Raw genomic sequence first — 26,483 nt, 5'->3', positions numbered from 1 at the left:
GAAATTCAACATTCACCTATAAGGACTAAAGAAATACTGAGTAGGGGATCCTGGGTGGCTCAGTCGTTAAGCATCTGCCTTTGGCTCTGGTCATGATCCTGGGGTCCTGGGATCAAGCCCCACATCAGGCTCCCTGCTCAGTGGGAAGCCTGCTTCTCCCTCTCCCACTTCCCCTGCTTGTGTTCCCTCTCTCGCTGTGTCTCTCTCTGTCAAATAAATAAATAAAATCTTTAAAAAAAATAGAAATACTGAGTAAATTATAAAATGAGTTGTTGAGTTTATAGGTGAGTTTTATTAAAACACGAGGTTGAATAATGTTAGTATTTAAATCTTTCCAGGGGGCGCCTGGGTGGCTCAGTTGGTTAAGCGACTGCCTTCAGCTCAGGTCATGATCCCAGGATCCTGGGATCGAGTCCCGCATCGGGCTCCCTGCTCAGCAGGGAGTCTGCTTCTCCCTCTGGCCCTCCCCCCTCTCATGTGCTCTCTCATTCTCTCTCTCTCAAATAAATAAATAAAATCTTTAAATAAATAAATAAATAAATAAATCTTTCCAGAACCTAGAACATAATTTTAAAACCTCAACTCATTATTATGCAGAAATACATCAGATACAAAATTGAACATAGTCCAGAAAATGTAAACCACATACCGCTTATGTATGATTCAAGTTAGGGCTAGTATTTAACCAGCGAACGACACAAGAACCAGAATGGCTGCTAAATGGCTGTGTATCTTCCGTAGCAGGTGCGGCTGTGTTTAATTCGATTCTCTCTGTATGACTGGCAAGTGTGGAAGTTTTATTGGCTGGTGCTGTTCTATAGTAGGTATTAATTAATTTATAAAAATAAATGGGATATTTCTGTGATTATTTCCACCCTTTAATTTATATTGTTGTTATTCATTTCTGAATGGTGTGTTAGACATCTGTCTTTTTAATACATTTATACTTTAAATATTCTTTAATGAGAAGAATATCCAGTATCCACTGGTTAAAAATACTATTTTAATCCTAAAATCTGCCTGCTTCTAAATACCATTCTATTACTACCCTATGATATGATTCCTCTTTCAATCTAACACTATTTAAATTAATATTGCCATCGAATATGTTTTGATATTTCATAGGGCAAGTTCCTTCTCATTGCTCTTTTTTTTTCCACACTGCCATTGGCTATCCTTGTACATACTCTTTTTCTGATATACTTGAAAATATTATTATGAGGGGTGCATGGGTGCTCAGTTGGTTAAGTGTCTACCCTTGTTTTCAACTCAGGTCATAATCTCAATCCTGGGATTGAGCCCTGCCTTGGGCTCTGCGCTCAGCATGGTGTCTGCTTGAGATTCTCTCCCTCTGCCCCTCCGCCTGCTTGTGCTCATGCACTCTCTCTAAAATAAATAAATAAAATCTTTAAAAAAATAAAATAAAATAATCTTGTGATATTCTGACTTCCTTTAGAATTGAACTGAACTATTACATTATTTTTGGGCTAATTAACATCTTTGAGTAATTCCATCCAGAAAATAAACAGTATTCTTCCCATTTATGTTCCCTTTGTTTCTTAGTAATATTTTATAGTTTTTTAAAAAATATTTATAGGTACTACGCAGTTCTTCTTAAGTTTATTTTTAGATGTTACCTGTTTTTATGTTTGTGAGTGGGATTTTTTTTAATACTCTTTTCTAAATAGTTAATGCTTGTTCTCAGAAAAGCCTTTTATATTAGTGGGGTATTAGAGAATAAGCCCAAGTTAGTGAATTATTTTATTTATTCTAATTACTAGGATTGCAGTAAAAGAGAAGGAAAATCCAGACAGACCAATTACTCTGGAGGCAATTTGGGAATGTTGTCAAAGAATGACTTTTCCCAAAGAGCATCAGGGTCCAAAGCCAATTCTTTGAAAACTTCAAGAATAGATAACGCCAAATGTTATTTAAACTGTTTCGGAGCCCAGCAAGAAAAGAGGAACTTTGAAATTCCTTTAACAGAGTCAGTATGATATTGATGCCAAAACCTAAAAGTGCAGAACAATCTCACTTGTGAATACTGAAGCAAATATCTTAAATAAAATATAAACTAGAAGACAGAAGAACTTTCAAAGGATTATGCAGCATAACAAATAGAGCTTTATTTCATGGTTCAATCATAGTGAATCTATTTCTGTATTTCAACATATTCATGTCAATAGAAAAATATAATCTTTATAGACGGTAGAATGCATTTGATAAAATAGATAAATATGTATTTAAATTAGAGAGATATAAATATATGTCAAATTAACAACCAGAAACAAGCTTTAAAGCACAACAGTGGATGAATAAAACCACCCTAAGCCTATTTTTGTAGAGGCTTAACAATGATATTAGAAACTAATGTGAAAAGAGAAATTAAAAGAATACATTTGGCAAGGAAGATTCAAAATCATTATCTGGTATTATATTCCTGAATATTTCAAGAGAATCAGTTGAAAAACTAATAGATGTCATGTTAATATTTACAAAGTTAATATAAAAATCAGTTTATTTTCTACCTTTATCACTCACTGAGTAGATCGCACAATGGAAGAAATGTTTTTATGTCCAAGACCGTAATTGTAAAAACACCTAGAAGATGAATCAACAAAAAATATAATTTTTCTGCAGGTGTATTTCAATTGGTGTCACTTTTTGAATCTCTTTACATCTTCCGATTTATAAGATTATAGTCACACTTTATACCTGGTTAACCAGTCATTAAACAAAGGGAGTAATAAAGAAAACAAACCCTTGTGTGGTAAATGGGAAAAATACAGTGAGCAAGTTAGGATACACACACAAACACACACATACACATAAACACAAATATACATTTTTACATTTCTCCAATTTCTTGCAATATGAGTGTTTTTTCATGTATTTACTAATATTTTTCAGAATTGTATTTTCATATAATTTGCATCTTTCACAACTGGGTTATAGTGTTCTTAGTTGATTCAAGGAGATCTTTATATATTGTTAATATTATTCTGTAGTCAGTTATATGTATTGTGATATTTTCTATAACCATTACTTGCCTTTCTTATTTGTTTACTGTGCTTTTCTTAAAGTAATCCTTAAGGGAAATTTTGATTACAATAACTATTAGTTCAATTGCATACACATTTGCCAAAATTTTTAGTTTTTTCAGTGTTACATAGGCAAATACGTTATGCATATGGTTGCAATGTTAATGATTATTGATAAATTGTTAATAAGATTTTAATGTATAATATGAAATACAATACATTCTTTACAAAATTTCTGTATATCTATACATATTGATATCAACCTAATTACAATAAAATTAAGTTCCAAGAACTTCAAATTGAAAACCAGATAGTATGCCCTATCTACATAAAAAAGAAATCTCTTCATATGCATATAAATTAATGCATTAATACACATAGATTCACACAAACATTTCTAGAATGACACATACCAAATTGGTAGCAGAATTGTCTGGGAAAGGGAATTAGTTCTTGGCTTTGGAGAATGGGTTATGCTCAAAGTGAACTTTTTCACTTTCAGTCTAGTATATCTATAATAACTGACATTTTTACAACTAGAATACATCTGTAATCCAGAAATAAGTGAAAAATGAGAATGTAAGTGAATAAAATATGGTTTAATTTGACTAACTTATATACAGAAAACTGAATACTATAAAATATAACTGGTGAAATTTTTGATTCTTTAAATAATATCTTTTATATGATAAATATTACTTTAATGAAACAAATTATAAATATATGGATATATTTCTTTTTATGATATGTAACTTTTCTAATAGAGAAAATTATAATTATATAACTAATTACTAATAGAAAAATACAAACATCATTATATGAATAAGTTCTAAGTATTTTAAAAATTTCAATTTTATTTGTTAACTATAACATGAACTAAGAATAGGTTTTTATAAATTATGGATAACATGTATTTAAAATCAATAATCAAGATAATTTACTTGTAGAACATCTAGAGACATTCTGTCTAAAATTAATAACAAAACAGAGTCAAGATAAGTTAATCTACTGTAATGGCCATGTACTGTAGAATTCAGAATAGAAGCTCTATTGTCAGACTTCTTGGGCATAAACTTTATTTACAGTACTTGGTAGCTGTGTGACCGGAGCAAGTTGATTCATTTAATTTTCTTAATTTCATTGTTTATAATATAGGGAAAATGCTAGTGATTACTCTGTACAGTTTTTGTATAAATAATTGTTAAAACACAAAGTAACTACATAATAAAACAGTTGTTATTATAGATCTATCTCTTCTAATATCCAGAGACTTCTACAATAAGCCCTAGCAAATCTTTCCAATTGTAGTCCTCAGTTCTGGTTTTCCATTTAATTCTGATGTATGTTACCACATACATCAACTAATATTGTTTCCTGTCTTACAGTGTCCATCTCTTAATAGTCCAACCTTGGCCAACATTATTCATCTACTCAATATGCTCTTTTATGAAATAATAAGGTAACTTGTACAATTCCTAGCAAATAGTAAACACTCAAGACTCATGTTCCATATAGCCAAAATAGCTTATTTGAATATACAGTTTCCCCAAATCCCTGACCTTTTTATCATATTCCATCAAATTAATCAAATATGTATTGATAATTTACTATTAGTAAGATACATGCATAAGATTTCACATTTTCACATCATATTATTTCAATACTATATAACTTGCATTTTCTCATGTATGTTTACTAAAAACAAGAAATCATATTTCATTCTTTTTTCCTTCAGCTTCTTAGTGTTTAGAATACTGATGTAATGCTTTATAAATCATAAGATAAAATAAATATATATTAAATAATTTCTCACATGATATTTCTTATAATTTTTTGTTTTGATCACTTTTATATACCCAACATTTCCATTAGTAATCATATAATCATTTAAGGATCAATACTAAAAGTTTGTTGTTGTTTGTGTTTACTTTTTCATTATATAGGATTATAGAAAACTTGATGCTTTCATAAGGTGAGTCTTTGACTTAATATCTCTTTTGACCAAGGATATAGTTTAGAAAGTGTTGAATATATACAATCTTTGCACTTAGAAATATGATAAATTGCCTTAAAACTGATCACAAATACCATATGATTTCACTCATATGTGGAATTTAAGAAACAAAACAAATGATCATGGGGGGCAGAAAAAGAGAGAAAAAAAACAAGAAACAGACTCTTAACTACAGAGAACAAACTGATGGTTACCAGGATGGAAGTGGGAGGGGAGATGGGTGAAATAGGGGATGGGGATTAAGGAGGGCACTTGTGATGAACACTGGGTGTTGTATGGAAGTGTTGAATCACTAAATTGTTCACCTGAAACTAATATTGCACTGTATGTTAACTAACTGGAATGTAAATAAAAACTAAAAAAAAAATCAAATATTTATCTTATTTATAATAATGTCACATTCAGCTTCGTAAGGGCATATTATATATATCTGGGCTAAAGAATATCTAGTAACAATTAATTGATTGTTTCCCTAATTAGTAATTCTATATGAATAACATCTTTACTTAATAGGAACAATACCTACAATCTCTGAATAATTATCAATTTATAAAACTATTGGCTGAGAGAATTTTTGCTTATAAATGGTAGACATTTGTCATTTGCATATGCTTATAGAATTTGTATATTTTATATGTTTGTAATAGAATAATAATATTTTACAAATGTAACTGTATTTACATGAATTTGTTGCTATATTAATAAGTGGTAATAGTTTTTTTCAAATTAAAGTATTATTGAGTAGCAGAAATGCCTATGAAGTTTCAACAGAGTAAAAGGTAAGTGCATTACTCATTCATTCATTCATTTATTTATTTGTTCGTTTTAGAGAGAGTGTCTGCACAAGTGGGGGAGGGGCAGAGGGCGAGAGAGAGGGGAAGCAAACTCCCTATTGAGCATGGAGCCCTATACAGGGCCCGATCTCATGACCCTGAGATCTTGACCAGAGCTGAAATCAAGAGTCAGAATCTTAACTGACTGAGCCACCCAGGTGCCCCAGTATTATGCTTTTAATTCCATTCATTGATGAGTAAATAAGATAGAAATAAATAATACAAAATGAAAAGGAATCATATTGAAAGATGTAAATGTATGCTATTTTCAAATTGCCTGCTGTGGAAGATACTAGTCTCAGAGTTTGTTGAATACTGAATACACCCTGGAACAATATCCCCTACTATTCCCTACACCTTCTCACAGGTTTCCATTTTCAAAATGATTGTTGAATGACAAGATCATTACTGTCTCTTTTCCAAAGAAATTTCCTTCCCAGGGGTAATTTTACTTACCTTCAAGTAAATTTCTATCCATTTGTAGGGCAGTGAACAATAGGAAGTTTTCATACATGATTATATATAATTGCATGTACTTCAATTAAGTCAAAAGGACTTTATGTACTTTTTATTTTTCTTTTTGGTTCTCCATACTATGAAGAAGAATGTTTTCAGAATACTTTTCTATAATAAAAATTTAAGCAATTAAAAAAGAGAACATCTTGATGTTGTGGATTAGCAAATTATGTCGTGCAAATCATTGTTAAATTATCTACCTAGCTCTGCACTATTACTTCTTAATTTGAAAGTAATTTTAAAAAGTGTGGGTAGTTCATTTTGGAAGTTAAAAAATGTAAAATATGTAAAATAAAGCTTAAATTCTTTGCAGGCCAAAGAATAAAAATAGTAATCAGATATATTTTCCATACATAAAAGCTATTTTTGCCTACAAGTAAAACTAACCAATTCACATCACCTTGGAGAGAAAAGAAAAGGTTAAATAGGAAAGCAGTGATCTTTATCTAAGGCTCATGCATTTATTACCCATGGCAGTTTTCTCTACTTGGTGTCATAACAAAAGAAAATTGTAAATTGGAACACTTTATTCTGGGAAACTTGTTACTGAAACAAAGTGTTTCTTTTTTTTTCCTAAATCTTTCTAAGTTAAATGCATTTTAATTTTAAAATAAAACTGTGTTAGTTTCTAGTTTCTTTATCCCCCTAGAAGAATCCTTAATGAGTTTCTGCCATAGCTTATTTTCACTTTCATGTTTGTATAAATTAACACTTCATTAAAAAGTATTCATTTATTTAAAACAACGTTTCCCTTGATGGAAATGGAGGAGTGAGCATTAGCAACTATGATTAAGAGCAAATAATGAAAAAAGCTGGTGAGTCTTTAAAATATATTACTTGGTACTCTGCTTTATTTTTTTATCACAGATGATGGCAATAGAGCTCCTATTACAATCAATAACTTCTACACATACAACGAATATTTTAGGTACTAAAATCAAGATTATTTTACATTTTGTACACATTTTTGATATCTACAAAACCAAATTCCTAGCAAAAATAGTCACAAAGCTCTTTTATTATATTACATGATCATAGCTGAAGAGCATATGATAATGAACCTTCATAGTAACTTTGGAAACAGATTGCCTATATTTATATTTTGTAGGATATGTTTTTTTCTGATAGTTTAAAAAATATTATTTTAGTCATATTAATGACCTAATCATCTGGTGTATGCATTTCTATCTAGTTGGTAACTATTAAACATCATGTTCATATATATCTCTCTATTAATAAAATGAATTAATATATGTTAAATATTTAGAGAATTATTGGACACATAATGAATTTCTTGTAAGTGCTTTAAGCTGGTTTCTCAGGAAGCAGACAATGAAATGGAAATTAGTACCCAAAAGGTTTGCTGTATGCATTTATCTGTGAAAGAGAGAATGAGGCAGTAGGATTGGGTAAAGTTGTGGTACATGCTCAGTACTAATGTGGTTCAGTAGGAAGCTCCTTCAGAGTTGTTCCAATTTGGGTGAGGGAACCACGTCTTTATACTCTGTGTTGACAAGTTATTGAAAGAGGCATGATGTAGTTTTCACCAAGAAAAGAAGTCCAAAAGAAACTTGACAGCTGAGAGCAATTTTCTGGCTGTACTCTCAGTAGCTGGAATAATAAGGACACCATACCTCCCTCCATTTTCCACCTCTTGTATTGCTCAGATCTATTCTTTATATGGGTTTCTATAATAGTTCCTTCAGCATTCTGATGGACCATTTCTTGAGTGAGACTTGAGAGGTTAGATGATGAACTAGAGACCGTGGCATTGAGGCTGATTTTGGGACTACAACTGATACACATAGTTTCTTTCCTTTACTATTTATTTTAAATTGTCCTTATGCCCAGCCAGAATTAACTTCTCTTTTCTTTTCTTTCTTCTTTTCTTTTCTTTCTTTCCCTTTCTTCCCTTCCTTCCTTCCCTTCTCTTCTTCCTTTCTTTCTTTTTTCTTTTTCTTTCTTTCTTTCTTTCCTTCTTTCTTTTTTTCTTTTTCTTTCTTTCTCTTTCTTTCTCTTTTCTTTCTTTCTCTCTCCTCTCTTTCTTTCTTCTTTCTTTCTTTCTTCTTTCTTTCTTCCTTTCTTTCTCTCTTTCTCTTTCTTTTCTTTCTTTCTTCCTTCCTCTTTCTTTCTTTCTTTCTTTCTTTCTTTCTTTCTTTCTTTCTCTCTCTCTCTCTCTCTCTCTCTTTCTTTCTTTCTTTCTTTCTTTCTTTCTTTCTTTCTTTTTCTTCTCTATATCCAGTGTGGAGACCAACATGAGGCCTGAACTCACAGCCTTGAGATCAAGACCTGAGCTGAAATCAAGAATCAGATGCCCAGGGGCACCTGGGTGGCTCAGTCGGTTAAGCGGCTGCCTTCGGCTCGGGTCATGATCCCAGAGTCCTGGGATCGAGACCCACATCAGGCTCCCTGCTTGGCGGAGAGCCTGCTTCTCCCTCTCCCTCTGCCTGCCTCTCTGCCTACTTGTGCTCTCTCTATATAAAAAGGAAAAAAAAAAAAAAGAATCAAATGCCCAACAACTACAGCCGCCCAGGTGCCCCTCAGCCAGAACTTCTGATGGTCTTAGTGGCATATCTGGTGGTATGACTTAGACCCTCTTCCAGAGAAAGCTGAGCCATGGGTCACGTGATCTTAGCTCAGCATTGCTGGATTTATCCACTAAACATCAAAATTAGTCAAGGGAGTACCAAAAGGCACCTAAATGGGCTGCCTTGATGTCAAATGCATTTCTACTTCTCTACATCCTCTTCATAATCAGGTTCAATTTTCCTAGACAAGATGATCAGTTCCCTTCTTGCCTGCTCGAACACTGGCACAAAGTCCTCAAAGTGCTTAAGTAACAGCAGTACTTATGATTAAATCAGACTTTTGTTATATGTTTCATGATGGAAACATGTCATGCTATATCCATCCACCTGTAAAACTAAGAGCTGCAGGAACATGAAGCACAGATTTCCAAATGAGTCACTGCATTGCCTCACCTAGGATCAAGCATTTCTCTTGGCAACCTATGATTCTCTGCACCCCAAATGGGAAAACTCTGAAAGGATCTTTCCATTGGGCCACCAAAGCTATTATTAAATGTGTGACATGGCTTAAATTTTTCCTTCTGCCAAAGCCTGTGTTCTTCCTACTCCTTTTATCAATATTGATCCCAAGAGTACTCTCTAGATTGATGGTAAGTGGGATTACTCCTGCTTCCAGGGATTTTGAACCAATATTCTTCCTAATGGGACACATCACTGTAAAAGGTCTTTGGTATGTTGTATCCTGACACCTCACTCCTATAAGTAACATTACCATCGAGGTGGTGCTTTAGCTTGCATTTGACTCGTTATTCAATTGCTCTATCATTTCTCTAGATCCTGGATATTGTTGTTTTGAAGCAGTCAGTAGATACCATGGTCTTGAATTCATTCCTGCATCTTCTTCTCTTTTTTTTTCTTTTTTTTTTTTAGGATTTATTTATTTATTTGAGAGGGAGAGTAAGAGCAGGGGGAGTTGCAGAGGAAGAGGGAGAGAGAGAATCCTCATATGGACTCCCCCCTGAGTGGGGAGGCCTACATGGGGCTAGATCCGAGGACCCTGAGATCATGACCCGAGCCCAAATCCAGAGTTGGCTGCTTGACTGACTGAGCCACCCAGGCACCCCATTTGCATCTTCTTTGTATAAGATGTGCCCACTGGTCTGAGATGTTATGTGAAATCTTATGCAAATGAATCATTCTGGAAGTATTTGGAGGGTGGCGGTAACTGAGGCTTTAACTGTAGAAAAGTAACCTCTATTTTGGAAAATGTTTTTATTCCTGTCAAAACGAATTGCTGCCCTCTCTAAGGCAAAAGAGGTCCAAAGTAGTCAATTTTTCACTGAGTTTCCAGATGTTCTCTTCAAGGATTGGGGGCTCAATGTTTGATCTTGTTGTTCATAGATTGAACATCAAAAGTGATAAAGCTTCACCAAGCTTGGTAAATGGGGGTCCATACTGTTAGGCCAGTGGGTAGACACCATACCTGCTACAATAATTACATCATTCTTGTGCTTTTTGTGCTAATTCTAGGATAGAAAATAACAAGTTGGTTACTATCAACTGAACACTTTACTTTGTCCACTTCGTTCTTCAGTTCTCTTCCACAGTTTTCATATATAAAGCAAAATGTATTTTAGGCAGTTTTATTACAGCTTATGGATCCCTCACTAAATTGAAGCACACTGATTACAACCAAATAGAAGTGATTTAGAAGTGATAAAAATGCCTATAATGGAAATTATATATATACTTCATTAAATACACAAAAATAAAGAGCAAAAGGGATACTTAATGTTGAAAACAAATGTCGTGAAAGAGGCATAACTTCAGAAAAAAAGAAGGAGCAGATTTAAAGGATTATAGTTAAATATTTATAAAGAGATGTGACAGTCAACAAAAAGAAAATAAATGTATCAGCAAACAATCTGCATATTACTTCCACAAATTATATGTCTTAAAGACCTGTTAGTTATTCTTTCATGGGCATTTCATACATGCTTTGCTCAAAGTTAATGATTAATTAGCACCTCACCCCAAAAGAATTTGATTATTGCATTGTCTGAAATAAAATTATACAAGTTAACTCTAACTATTTAAATAAAGATACAATAAATCCTCTCATGATGTAAAAAAAATCTGCCTCAAAATATCAATACCTAGAAACCATGCCAAGAAAATTGCACAGCAATTGACTTAGGAAAATTCTAATGTCTAAGCAACCGCAACAGTCAGTATATTAAAAACAACAGTTGATTGGTTGCATATGAGTGTGCATATCTATATATGCATGTTTGTGTGTGAACACATACATGTATATGTGCATACATACATGGGTGCAGACACATACATATGCATGGACATAGATATTTTTTGATAACCTGAGATGTTCAGCTGATTTATGTTTTTGTTTTTGGCTTAGTTTTGTCTTGTTTTATATCAAAAAGAGAAAAATCATTTCAATTTTTGTGTTGCTATTTCATAAAATATAATCCACATGTTTCCATTTCATAAAATAAATTTTACCACACTACCATCCTCTTTTATTTCCCACAATTTTGCCTTAACAATTATTATTGGTGATTTATAATCAATTTTCTTACAATAATCTCTTTCAACAATGTGTTGCATGTTATATACTGGTGTTGTTTCAAATTGTTTTATAGTGGACTCATGGAAACTATAACCACTTGGCCTTTATCTATTGACAAAACCACTCAGTGACTGTCATAAGAATGATTTAAAAAATTTCCTTTCCCCTTTCCCACTTATCACTTACTTGATAAAAAAAAAAAAATCCAACAAAATTCTGTACTGCACATTTATGTCCTGGGTCAAAAAATGATTCCAGTTCATGTAAATAATGAATCACTTATATAAACAACAGTTTTTAATTATCAAAAACTCGTTTCTCAAATTCCTACATTATATCAGAAAAATCTATATCATTTTGATACCTAAAGAAATATTTTCCTTAAGATTGGGAAAATTCCATCCAGATTTTCTGAAACAAAACTAAAACATCTAAATTTGTAGCAGAATATTAATGTTTAACTTTTTTTGTGTGTGAAGGAAAATGTGCTTATCTATGCTTTGGTACGTTAGAAGGAATATTTTAGGTGTTTCTCACAGAAAAGTTGAATTCTCTAGACAGAAGGAAATAGCTCCCTTACTGTGCCTCCAGGGTTTGATGCCTGGATAATTTTCTTTAGGAATAATAAAACTTTCCTACCTTTGTGTAAGGCAGCATTATCTTTCCTTAATGATCTGACTTCTAAACAGAGCAATCTACCCTTTTTGAACTACATTTGACATCAGATTATTATGAATAAATAAAGTGAAAAAGACACATGAAGCGGGACAAGAATGAGTGTGATTGAAATATAATGAAACTCAAAGATGAAAGAATGATCTGGAATGTGCCTTCTTTGAAAGATATGTTGAGCAATCTGGCCAAGAGAGAATTCATTTTGAGGACCCTGATTCAGAGCACAAGAGCTATGGTGGCCCAATGTCCACAGAGCTACTACTAGTCTTTGCCTGAGTGAAAAAAAAAATTTTATCACCTCTGCCCAAGACTTGCATCACTAAATTTCCTTGTCTTCAGATGAAAGTAATAATCATTGCCTAGCATGTGACACAACTTATGGCTTATCACTATCTACATATAATATAAAAACCTACCTCTGAATTGTCCCTCAAGGACAACAGAGAAACAAAAGGAGAACCTTCCCCTCCCCCACCAGTACAGTGGTGGGAATATCCTGCACAGATAGTTGGGCAGAGCTAGGCAAAGGCAACGTGAGCAGGAGAGATCTTCTCTAGCAAGTAAACCTTCAAAAAGTTGTTGACAAATACAAATGTCAACGAGCATTCCAAATAAATCCATAAGTAGAAATAAGTATTGTATATTAATCTCTAAACAAGGATTTGAAAATTTTGTGGCTAATCTCTACAGCATTTTTGATCTAGATCTACTAAATATTCCCCCTTTACCTAATATTTTCATTTCTCAATTATTACCAACATTTATCGATTTTAAATCTATGGAATTTATACTGATACACATTAGGTATCTCTTCTCTATTTTATATTCTCTGTATTTCTAATATTTCTAATCTTGCAACAATAAATTTTCAGCTTATTTTCTAAAACAATACAGAGTATGTAAGTTGTATTTTGAGTTAAATAAACTTTTGTGTGTTTGCCTTTCAACCTAACTGCTGCTTGTGATGTTTATTTACCACTTGTCTTCTAACTTTGTCCATCAGGTCCTGAGGACTAGTGATTGTGTTGGTTGAATGAACCCTGGACAAGAAAGAACCCTGGAGAGCATCTTCTTGTTTTGGGTTCTTATAAAAGTCAATAGTCCTTCAACTTACTCAGTACAATGGGTCAGAACAAAACACCTATCTATGATACACTTTGTTTCCAAAGTTGAAAAAATCCAAACAGTATTGTGCTTCTGTTTTAGTGGCAATGGGTGAACGCAACTACAATTTGTATTCCCTTTGGAAGGAATACCCTGACACATTCCCTCACACATGCTGTGACTCCTGAAAACCTCACTCAGGATGCGGAGTCCTGAATTTTCATGAGGCTTATCTCTCAGCCTCCAGAATGCATGTATCTTACCAACTCATTCAGGGTACCTGCGTCTCTCTTCCCACCAGATCTTGGCACTACAAATGTCATAGACCGATATGCCATGCTATGGGGTAGTGAAAAGATCAACGTCCTACGGGTTAATTAGAACCTATAACAGGAGAGTTAATGTAACTCAGAAGTAGGAAAATGAAGGTATATTGCTGTATCCTGATAGATTGAATCAAATTTTATCTGCTGTTTCTCTTAGAGAATAGAGGAAAAGCCTTAGCAGATGGACAGTTTCATACCAGGGGATGCATTCATTTTCACCACTGTCATTTTTCAAGACACATCTGTCTCCCATACAGACCAGTCAGATGAGTTAAATGTGGATATGCTGTCTACACTTTTCAAGTGCTTAATAGTAGAACTTATTAATGTACCTCACTCAGTAATATAGTGTGGTTATCTAGTGCTATTTTGCTAAGAAAATTTGGTTCCAGAGGTTACACTTATCCCATCTTATAATAATTACTCTTACTTTTAAGGTCAGGGAACCAAGGTAGTATTTCTATCAACTGCTGAGTATGTCTACTTTAATACATTCAGGATCCAGGAAAATATTCGTTGGTTGGGTTGATGAATACAGTAAACCCATGATGAGATGGAATCAGTTCCAAAATCTACTTTCACTAGTAGATCACTTCTGGATCATAAGAAATCACTAATAGCTCAGTAAATCAATCAAAAAACTGGAAATGTTTATTGCTTGAATGACTGTTTACACTGGTAAATGGCCAGGTTTCTTTCAGGATGGAAGGCTAAAAGAAAGATTTAAATACATAATTAAAATATTAATACAGGTTTTTTCTTTAAATCGTAAATCTCTGCCTGCTCTTCAATCCTTCAAGTGAGTGACAGTGCCTTTCTGAACTTAACCAGGTCTGGGAATTGGATCAAAGTTCATGACTCTCCATTGTGATGATCAATATCTGCTCTACTTTTAATTAGACTTAGATTTATATTTTGATTATGTAAAAAAGTATGGTCTTAGATGGCTAGCCATTTCTTTCTGTGCTGAGAACAGCAATTAGTCATCACCAATAACCCAGTTTGCCAACCATTCCAATTATAAACTTGTTGCCTATTATGGTAAGTGTGTCCACATTTCCTATAGATGTTAGGTGATGTTTATTTGCCCCTGACATTCTAGGATTCCATTATCTCCATGGAAATCAACTAGCTAATTTCAAGCATCTTCCATATTCATTCCTGTCCTATAGAGAACAACCACTGTCAAGGTTTCAATGATACTTATAAAATATATTCTTCAATGTCATTGAGATTTAAATAGTTCCTTACTGGACAGTGTCCACTGGACACATAATTATGTAGTAAAATAAGTTACATATAATGAATTCTAAAATTTATATCTCCTCAGGTTTTGGAATTCCTTTCATTATATCATATAACAAGGAATTGCAGGCATCACAATTTCAGAAATCATAGGCCAATTATGATTCTTGGTTCAATCCAGTAACCTAGGAAAGGCATAAACTAGGATAATGCATAATCCCTGTTAATTTCTCTCAAACTCTCATCTCTATAAGGCAGCTCAATCTAATAGTGTGCTTCTTTTGAAGAAGCACAGAAATTTCCATACTTTTTTTTCATGCTTCTGAAGATAAGTAAAATCGTGTGCTATTCTTCTGTAAAACTTTTTTTTTTTTTTTTTTCTGGTCATATACTTGCTTGCCCACTAAGTGGCAGTTTGAAGTTTGGAGGCAGTAAGAAATGACAGAATTGGGAGGTAAGGAGAATTGGTATCCCTCGGATTATCTGGGGAAGCCTTGGCCTTAAGTGAGGCCATTTCAAAATAAGCAGGGACAAGCCTTCAAAAACAAAGGCAGAGAAGCACCTTATACCAACGAGGCAGGCCCAGAGGCTCTGAGAGGGTGGCAATATTCAGTGTTATTTAATTCTATCCAAGTGTCCTCATTGCACATCACAGTGTCCAGCTCTTTCCCAACTAACTTTCACATTGAAAATAATTTAACAACCTGTAGGATAAGCTTCATTCTCACCGTAAGGTTTTATTATAACAGCTGCCATATCTTTCAAAGCCTGGCCTTCCATAGAAACTTCATTTTCATTCCTAAACATAATGACTTGATTGCTTTGTTCAATAATGTGAATAGCCAATATCCCATACACAAAGCAAACGCATGCTTGAATCTCTTCCAACTTATCTATCTAGATTATTAAAACCCACATTTCCGTAATGTTGAGTGTTGTTAAAGAAATCTCTGATGTAATTTTCTATTGGTCAGAATACAAGTGAGAATAAAATCCACTTTAGTTCACATAAGAATGGAGGATTGATCCTATAGTGTTAAAGAGTTTACTGAATTATTTGAGTGTGTGAAGAAACCTATTCTAGACCGACCTTACCTCTAAAGCCACAGTACTGAAATGGGCTTCCTTAGAAGCTGCTCCCTGTTATATTCAGAAACTGAAGAATTCAGAATCAGCCTACCAGGGGCGCCTGGGTGGTTCCGTTGGTTAAGCGTCCGACTCTTGATTTTGCTGTCTACACTTTTCAAGTCATGATCTCCGGGTCCTGAGATCCCAGCAGCGGGAGTCTGCTTGAAGATTGTCTCTACCCTCTCCCTCTGCCGCTCTCCTCTCCCACCCCCTGCTTGCACATATGTGCTCTCTCTCTCAAATAAATAAATCTTAAAAAAAAAAAAAAAAGGAAAGAAAAAAAGAATCAGTCCTCCAAATTAGGATATTCATGCTATAAATACCAGTTATAGATCTGTGGCTTTTTTTCTAAAATCAGAAAGTTTTCTGCTGATTTGTAAAGCTGCCAGAAATTTACCACTTCTGGCACAATCTGTAATCTCCAGTGCTGTCTCTTTCTCTCTGTTTGTCTCAGTTCTAAATTTAATTTTACTATGAGTATATCTAATTGATGAGATCTTATAAGATTCTCTAATAGGATATGAAAAATACAGTTTATAGTGTTCCAGCCTCTTCATGCTAGGAGATGATGTTAGATTTTGTTAAATGAGATAATCTTCAATATGAAGCATATTTTAAAAACCTCTCACTCACTAATAGAGTCTTTTGCATCCTCATCATTATTATACATTCACCCTTTTTTCTTATTTTAAATTATTAACCATAATCTTCCTGGATTTTCTGGATGGAAGTGAGATTAAAGCATGTGCTCAATTTACTGGATTTTTGCAAGACCATTCCCAGATTGAAAAACTTTGCCAAAATTGGTGACCTTAAATTTCTGGAAGACTTTTCTGAACACATTTTATTTGTAATATGTGCCTTAGTTATTATACTGAATGCCCTAGAACTTGCTGCCCTATATGCACGTTTGGGAAAGAATTATGCCAAATTTCAATATGTCAAGCTGTGATTAATCAACTTTGTTCCCCAAAAGATTAAATTACTACTGCAAAAGGTCAATAAATGCTAATGATTGTTATCTGGCCTTAGAGCTATGAACAGAATTCTTAAAAAAAATGATTTTATAGAAAAAAAAAACTAAGTCATTTTGGAATAAATGATTAGAAATGTCAACTGAATTTGTTACTTTTATTGTGAAAAACTTTATTTATGACTCAATAACAATTAGTGTCACTTTTTCATAGGATATTGTATTAAAAAGAGCAACACCAGTCATATGGAGTAAGTATTGGTCTTCATTCTCATGGAAACAGAATGGAAAAATGTAACTGCAATTTTCTTCAACAATACTTATTAAGTTCCTAGTATGTGGTTGGTATTTGTAAAGATTCTGAGGAGTATATAAAGGAGATGGGAGATTATTCCCAGAGTTTAACACAGTGGAGTTTATAAGCACTCTATTAATTCTTAGTATGTCATGTTATTCAGATTAAGGGGCAATTTTTACCACTTTAATAATGAAGAAACAAAGGCTCAAAGAAGTTATTATATTTACAAAGTCACACTGAGAACGTGTGTTATCCCCAAAATCCAAGGATTTTACATAGGACCATATTGCTTGCAATCTAAAAAGACAGGCAGAAATATGAACAACTAATTTTTTTACACTGACTGGAATGGTGAGTATATCAGTAGAAATACAAAGCATTTTGGATGGCTAGAGTGCTCTATTTTGAATGGAAAGATAAAAAAGAGTTCATAATAAGAATTGGTGATTATGAAATTATTAGATCACTTTCAACAAGTAGAGACTTAGAGAAAAGTATGGGCATAATTGCACCCATAACAGTGGGTGATACATATAACATGACATCACTAGAAGGATTTATTCAGAAAAAGCTTGAAACAGAAACTCTAGCTAAAAGCCTGTTAACAGTTCATGTGAAGGTTAATTAAAGGAACTAGGGCAGCAATAAGATTGAACCAAAACTAAAGTCTGAAAAGACACTAAAGTTAAACCCAGAAAAACTTGGAGTCAAACTGAGTATTATGTGTAAATGAAAAGGGAAACTAAAACTATTTCAGCCATTTTTTGTATGGTAGACTGAAAGTATTTTGATGCTTATAGAGACAGTAGAATGACAGATTTGGAGAAGAGGTAGAAAAAAAAAACAATTTGAGACATTGCATTTTGCTTATGCATGTGGAAATACAGCAGACAAGCCAAACTTCATTAAAGTCACAAGATCGGGAGGTCAGAACAAAAGTGTAGACTTAGAAGCCATGCATACAGAGAAGGTGATGGTGGTGGTGAAGATGAAAAAAAAAAAAAAGAAATGTACAGCATTTTTTAAAGGTGCTGAAAACAGAATTTTACAAAATTCCTATATTTCAGGATCAGGTATGCAGAAGACTGATTTAGGAAAATATGAATGAATGAGAAAGAGCGTAAGTAGAGTGCTCAGAAGCAAAAGAGTAAAGATTTTAAGCAGAACAACTGTTTTCTCAAAGGGACAAATACTATGAAGACATGACGATTTAAATTGTCTAAGTTGTGGGCACCTGGGTGGCTCAGTCAGTTAAGCGTCTGCCTTCGGCTCAGGTCATGATCCCAGGGTCCTGGAATCGAGCCCCGCATCGGGCTCCCTGCTCGGCAGGAAGCCTGCTTCTCCCTCTCCCACTCCCCCTGCTTGTGTTCCTGCTCTCGCTATCTCTCACTCTGTCAAATAAATAAATAAAATCTTAAAAAAAATAAAAAAAATAAAAAAAAATAGTCTAAGTTGTAAGTTACAGTATATTTTTAGGGCTATTAACACAGTCTTTCTCCAAAGACCCATAAGATGTTACACATACATTAACAAGTAAGAATACATCCACATCCAGATTGGTTCAAGAAAAGTTATCATCTGTATACCTTACTTGGAGGTCCCGATATGTTTCAGCATATACGAGGCTTTGCCAAGCTCAGAGGTTGAGAACCATATGATATTTGCCTTTAAATACAGTGTCTATAGCTTATTAATATTTTACAAACCACCAAATTAGTGAATAAATAAAAAAGTGAGAGAAAACAAGATTCTAAGCATAATGCCCTTTTTATCATGTGTGTCCGTGAAAGGCAGACAAGAATGGAAAGCTGGTATTTGAGAGAGAACGTTTTACTAAAAAAGAGAAAAACTATAATGTGGGCTTCACAGAAAGTATTTTTTTCTAAGCCTAGTAAATGGGAAAGTTTGCTTAAAGGGCATTTATCAGGGATTCTATAGAGGATTTTCAGGTTCCATTAAGAAGTTTGCTTGGCTGATTTTTTACTTATGTACAATTTATTCAATGTTTACTTTTAGGTTTAAAAAAACTATTACTTTTATTAATTCAAGTTATTTAATATGAAGACTTGAAATATAGAAATTAATGTGACGAAAATTATGTTAAGGGAGATTACTTTCATTTTTTTAGGCCATTGGCATATATTACTTTCATTACACAGAAAAATGGAGATGCAAGTTTCAAGTGAATAAAAGAGCATAACTAAGAGTGATATTTACTGTGGCTCCATGACTTACTTATTTGTTCTACCTTAAAATTACAGCAGATCCTAGCCCAAGACCTAAGTAGCACTGACTTAAATTTACTGAAGAAAAATAACTGAAATATTAAAATGCCTTAAGATTATATTTTTTATTTTATTATTTGCCCATGATATTTGATGGCATTTCTACCCTTCCAATTGTTCAGGTCCAAAACATTTGTGTCAGCCTTGACTTCTCAATTTCTCCCACATCCCACATCCAAACTATTAGGAAATCGTGTTGGTTCCTCTCATCCTTGCCATTCCACTGCTTAGAACTTGGTGGGCTCCACTAGCATCCCTTGCCTGGACCACTGCACTAGGCTCCTAACTGGTATCCCCAAATTTCCCTCGCTGCCCTGCAATCTATTCTCAAGACAGTAGCCAAAATGATCTTTTAAAACATAAGCCTTGGGCTCAAAAATCCTCCAGTAATCCCCCCGTTTTACTGTGAATAAAAGAAAGAGTCTTTATAATATTTTTATAATGGGCCACAAGGCCCTCTATCTCAGTGGATTCTCAAGTGAGGGTCATTTTACCCCCCAGGGGACATTTGGCAATATCTGGAGACAAATTTGATTATTACTCCATCTGTAGGAGGTTCTACTGGTACCTAGTGGATGGAGTCCAGGAAAGTGCTAAATATCTTACAATGCACAGGAGAGCCTCCCCACAACAGAGAGTTATTCAGTTCAATAGTGTGGAGATGGAGAAATCCTATCCAAATGATAGGAACCTCATTGTATTTTAGAGTTCATCTCCCACTAATTCCCCACCCCACTATTCACTCACTCCATTCCATCACTCAGGCCTCTTCTCTTCCTCAGACACACCAGGAACATTTTCTTTTTTCACCTTGTTATTAATTTTATTTTTTCCAGCTCTATTGAGATATAATAGACATATAACATTGTGTAAGTTCAAAGGTGTACAACAAAATGATTTGATATATTTATAAATTGCAAAATGATTATCATAGCATTAACTAACACCTCCATCATGTCACATAATTACCATTTCATTTTTGTGGTAAGAACATTTCAGATTGAATTCAGGCCTTTATACCACTTGTTGTCTTTGCCTAGAATGCTTATCACCCAGATATCAACAAACCCAACTCCCTCATCTTTTTCAAACATTTGGCCAAATGCCATCTTCTCAGTAAAGCATTGCCAATCTGCTTTCCTTGGTCTATTTGTTTATTTTTTCATAGTCCTTAATATACCCTAACATACTATGTACTTGACATATAGTCATTTTGTTTATTGTAAATTGTTGTCTTCTACCAAAATGCAAGCTCCCTGAAGAGAGTCATCTAAGTTTGTTTTGCCTGCTCATTTATCCCAAATATCTGGCACAAATTAGGTACTCAGTGTATATTTGTCAACTTTAGTAATTTAGTTTTCACTTTATTTATTTTATTTCCAAGGAAATTCAGAGTACATTTTTTACTAGTTTATACGAAAAAGGTGGTAATTTTTATCTTCCATCTGGATTGGCATGATCTGTGGCTTAACATATTCTCGTTTGTTTGCTTTTACTTCTCCCTGCAGAGAGATGAATTTCCTAGAAAAGACATTACAGCCTTATTTTTTCTATTTTTTATGTGGGGAAAAGAAATGCAGAAGACTAAAAAGGGGGGGATCACTGATAGCTTGAGGGCAAACAAAAAAATTAGAACCCAAAACCTTTCTTAGCCATTATTTAGTGCTTTTAGACCTTTTAAAAAGCCCACTGTCCTAAAACCATTGCCCCAATTTTCCATTTACATATTTATATCTCAGTAAAACATCGCTATGTAGGTCATTACTACTACAGCAGGAGAGGACTCATTGGGATATTGGAGACTGATTAGTTGCTAGGCTGTGCTTGTTAACATGCAGACTCTTGAGTGAAGAATACATTTGCATATTTCTTTTCTTGTCCAGGATGACACATATTTCTCTTTGCCTGCCTAATACCATTATCATGTTTGAACATCCTTGTCCTAGGAATTAATTTTTCACAGGTTTTTCTGTTTGCTCCACTTCTTCCCTCTGTTTCTGATTCTTTTAAAATTTATGTTTATATAATTCTGTCATTAGCCAGTAAATTGTTCAAAACAGCTCTTTCTTTGATGTTTTTTTTTTTTTTTTTTAATTTTTTACTGTGGGTTTGACTCTTCAGAGAGGATGTGGTTAGGATTTGACCATGGGCTGCTATGTTCTTTTTAATATTTATGATTTACACTATTCTCTCTGCTCCATTTCATATAGCATGTTTATTACCCTAAACACTTAAAACTTGTGTATTTTCTCCCCAAATACTCTCTATTCTCATTTCTACTCTAAGCAAATATAACTCTTGAACTATCAAACATAATATATATTATTCCCAACAATCATATAGAGAGAGATGTGCTGCATGAATATATAGGAAATGCATCAGAATGAGATATATACATATAAATGTCAGTTTAAAATATGCCCTTGAAAGTTTATACTTTATTAAGAGGCTTTTAAAAGAAGGAAAAATGAGGGACACCTGGGTGGCTCAGTCGTTAAGTATCTGCCTTCGGCTCAGGTCATGATCCCAGGGTCCTGGGATCGAGCCCCGCATCAGGCTCCCTGCTCAGCGGGAAGCCTGCTTCTCCCTCTCCCACTCCCCCTGCTTGTATTCCCTCTCTCGCTGTGTCTCTCTCTGTCAAATAAATAAATAAAATCTTAAAAAAAGAAAAGAAGGAAAAATGAAAAAAAGAAAAAGTGAGAAAAACTTAAAAAGAATCCTGTTTTAAAGGGAAGAAACCAACAAATGCTGCGTTAATGGACTTCTGGTTCAGATGGCAGAGTAAGAGCACTCTCTGATGCATTCTCTCTGTTCCCAACACAAAACAGTGATAAAGAAAACATAACAGTAGAAACAAACAAACAACCCGGAAATAACACTTAGAGCAAGGCCACCAGACTGGGCTGTGCTTTGGATTTTGAGGCTCGCAGTGACAGTCAGGTGGTTCTTACAAGTTAAAGGGCACTGGAAATGTTCCAGTTTCAAGATACTAGCCCCAAGGACATAAGAGGATGAAAAGAATTCTTCTGCCCATAGATATTTAGAGTAGATTAAGAGATTCCAACATAAGTTAATAATTTTGAAAGAAAAGATAAGAAACAATATGAAACAGGGGTGCCTGGGTGGCTCAGTCGTTGAGGGTCTGCCTTCAGCTCAGGTCATGATCCCAGGGTTCTGGGATCAAGCCCCACGTCGGGCTCCCTGCTCAGCGGGAAGCCTGCTTCTCCCTCTCCCATTTCCCCTGCTTGTGTTCCCTCTCTTGCTGTGTCTCTCTCTGACAAATAAATAAATAAAATCTTTAAAAAAAAAAAAGAAACAATATGAAACAATTGAAGAAGTCAATACACAGATTTCCCAAGGACTTTTCAGGCCAAGAAAACACAGACCAAATACCAAGTATAATAAATAAAAATACATTTATGCCAAACATATCATAATAACTATGAAACATCAAGGATAAAGACAAAATCTTAAAGACTATTAGAAGAGAAAAAACAGATTACCTGCAAGGAAAAATTTTTGATAGAGAGCAAGCAGTCTTCTTAATACTAGTAGGACAAGTAGGGAATAATAGAGTTGTATCATCTGCTTGTTGGAGAAAAATGCCTATGTGGACTCCCTCAACCCCTCCCACACCCCCGCATTCCTGTAACTTCTTCAGCACTTAGCACATAAGATTTATTTCTTCACTTAATGAGTGCTATATGCAAAATTCAATTTCAACTATTTGAAAACAAGCATTATATTGAATTTATAATTTTGTGAGGAATAAATTTGACTGTTGAAAGGAGACTGGTATTTAGAAATGAAACTTTAAGATATAAAGTAATATCTACCTGTCAATTTGGCCTAACAGATCTTGCTTTGCCCCTACTTATGCTGTAATGGGGATTACTTGCATGGGGATTTATCTCCCAAATCAGTAGGAATATAAAAGAAATGCCACGGGACATACAAATGAACATTACACTTTATCTAAATTAGGTAATAGTTTAGCTATTATGCAAAAATGACATTTGAGATGAAAATATATATATATATTTAAATATGGCATATTCCTTTTCTTTTGTTGTTTTGATTAATTTGCTGGGCTCTCTCAGAAGGTAGTGCATTCCCTGGGCTTATAAACCTGATTTACTAGGAATTCAGTGGAGGAAATTCATGAATCAGGAACTCTCAGAGTGGTCTTTAAGTTACTTGCACTTGAAAGATTTACAGATTCAGTCTCAGTCACTCCACCAGGCAAAGAACCATGAGCATCTGAGAAGCTTTTTTATGCCAAAGAGAATATGAAATGGGTAGTAGAAGAGACTAGTTATAAATACGAGCTATGGCCATACTAGGTTCCAGAATCCAGGACTGTAATGGTTATAAGTAATTTATTCCTTATTTTGATATGAATGTATTTGTAAATATATTTTGCATTCTTTCTCCCTTCTCTCAATCCCATGCCACCTGACATAATGTCTTTTTTTTTTTTTTAAAGATTTTATTTATTTATTTGAGAGAGAATGAGATAGAGCATGAGAGGGGGGAGGGGCAGAGGGAGAAGCAGACTCCCCGCTGAGCAGGGAGCCCGATGCGGGACTCGATCCCAGGACTCCAGGATCATGACCTGAGCCGAAGGCAGTCGCTTAACCAACTGAGCCACCCAGGCGCCCTGACATAATGTCTTAATAGCAATTAATTGTATATCTCAGGAAAGACATTCCTGAGAATATTTTTTTTTGAAGATTTTATTTATTTATTTATTTATTTATTTATTTATTTGAGAGAGAGAGAGAGAGAGAGAGAGAGAGAGAGACAGCATGAGAGGGGAGAGGGCCAGAGGGAGAAGCAGGCTCCCTGCTGAGCAGGGAGCCCGATGTGGGACTCGATCCCAGGATTCCAGGATCATGACCTGAGCCGAAGGCAGTCGCTTAACCAACTGAGCCACCCAGGCACCCCATTCCTGAGAATATTAAAGGAGCAACTTGAGTCAGTAAGAAGAATGAACTTCTAGAAAGATGGACAAAGAAGTGATGCATCCACTCTTGAGGGTACACCTCTGATTAGTGTGTTTTTAACTGCACAAGAAAGAGTGCCTTATGTTAGGCAGGCACATGATTTTGCTATTACCTTAATTTGAATTTAAGCATGGTTAAGTGGTATATATTGATGCCAAATTGGCAATGGTTAGACTATAGTGGACTGTGGTATGTCAGTTTAGCTAAGCTAGAACTACATTTCCTTAAAGGGAAATGGTGGCAGGTTAGTTTCAGACACAGGAAATATTTTGCACACAATTTGCATTATAAAAGTCAGGCATCTAAGAAGCAGTACCCATAGCCTTTCATGCTTAGAAGCTGGGCACGGAGCACTAGCTGCTAGTGCAGGGCGGCCGTGCTGCTGCTCATCAGTTGCCTCACCAGTTCTCAGCAACTCTGGCTCCAGGGTTCTGAGTCCCAGGCCAGCATCTTCCATGTGTGGGACAACTGTTTGGTCCACAGCCCCTTCAGCTTCTCCAATACCTGGGCTGGGTTAAAGAAGTGTGTGTGTGTGGGGGGGGGGGAACACCAGCTTCTCCTACAGATTGTTATTTTGAAGGTTCACAGAGGGTCAGAGAGCAATGTGGTTCCAGCTTTCCCTCACAGGTTCCAATTTGTTTATGCCCCTCCATACTTTTCACTTTACATGAAAATTCTCTTCCCTCCTGCTCCCTCAAATGCATGTCCTGATATACTACCGAGCTAGCACCAGGCAGAGTCTAGTGTAGGGACCAAGGGCAGGCTGCCGCAAAATGCGCCACTTTAGCATACTGATTATTTATTTATTTATAATTTTAAATAAAGTTACTTAAGAGAGCATATGCAAGAACACTGAGACCCTTCTCTGTCTCCTTGAGAGCAGAAAATAAATTTCCCATGTGAAAGGTACCCTCCCCGTATTAGGAGGTAAGAGATATCTATATCATCAGAGATAGGAAATTTAGAGCCAAGAAGCCTATATAAACAAACCTTGTTAGTTTTTACTAATTTACCACCTTAGCCCAAATTCTGTTTAGAATTCCTTACTAATTGAAGCTCCTAAAGTTTTCTTTGTCTTGTCATTTCCTCATGCTTTTCCTAGTCTCTTTGTCTAAAAGTATAAAAACTGCCTTGGTCATTTCTTTAGGTATCAATTTCATTATTGGGTCTCTCTGAGCATGTAATAAAACTTTGTTTTTTTCTTCTGTTAATTCGTCTTGTGTAAATTTAATTCTTATTCCAACTGGAAGTCTTTGAAGGGTAGAGGAAGAATTTTTCATTCCCTCCACTAATGTGACTTGTTTAACCAGCTCTCACAGTTGCGTCAAGCTAAATCTTTACAACAAATTTTCTATATTATGCTTAGTAATTTTGCTTCTTTGATGAAGCCTGTCTAATAGAGTTCTAGAAATTCAAATGATAAAATAATTGTGTTTGTTACACAACTAAGAATGTGTGTGTATATGTGTGCATGTGTTTGTGTTTGTGTGTGTTGTCCTGTCTCACTCTGTTGTTTTGTTGACCTACTTAGGAGTTAGTGTGTCCCATGTTACTGGAATGATTCAAATGCTGACATATTGGAAATTATAAAAAAATTGATAATTCATATGCCCTCAAAGTGTGGTCTATAAATCGCCTGCACCCAAATCATCTCTAATCTTAATCTCTGATGTTTGATAAACTGCAGAATCTAAAACCATTCCCCAGATTCTTGGGCGCCTGGGTGGCTCAGTTGGTTAAGCGACTGCCTTCGGCTCAGGTCATGATCCCAGGATCCTGGGATCGAGTCCCGCATCGGGCTCCCTGCTCAGCAGGGAGTCTGCTTCTCCCTCTGACCCTCCCCCCTCTCATGCTCTCTCTCTATCTCATTCTCTCTCAAATAAATAAATAAAATCTTAAAAAAAAAAAAAAAAAAAAAAAA

Source organism: Phoca vitulina, unplaced genomic scaffold (genome assembly GCF_004348235.1).
Source record: "Phoca vitulina isolate PV1807 unplaced genomic scaffold, GSC_HSeal_1.0 scaffold5, whole genome shotgun sequence".
NCBI classification, from domain to species: domain Eukaryota; kingdom Metazoa; phylum Chordata; class Mammalia; order Carnivora; family Phocidae; genus Phoca; species Phoca vitulina.
This window is presented reverse-complemented; position numbering follows the sequence as displayed.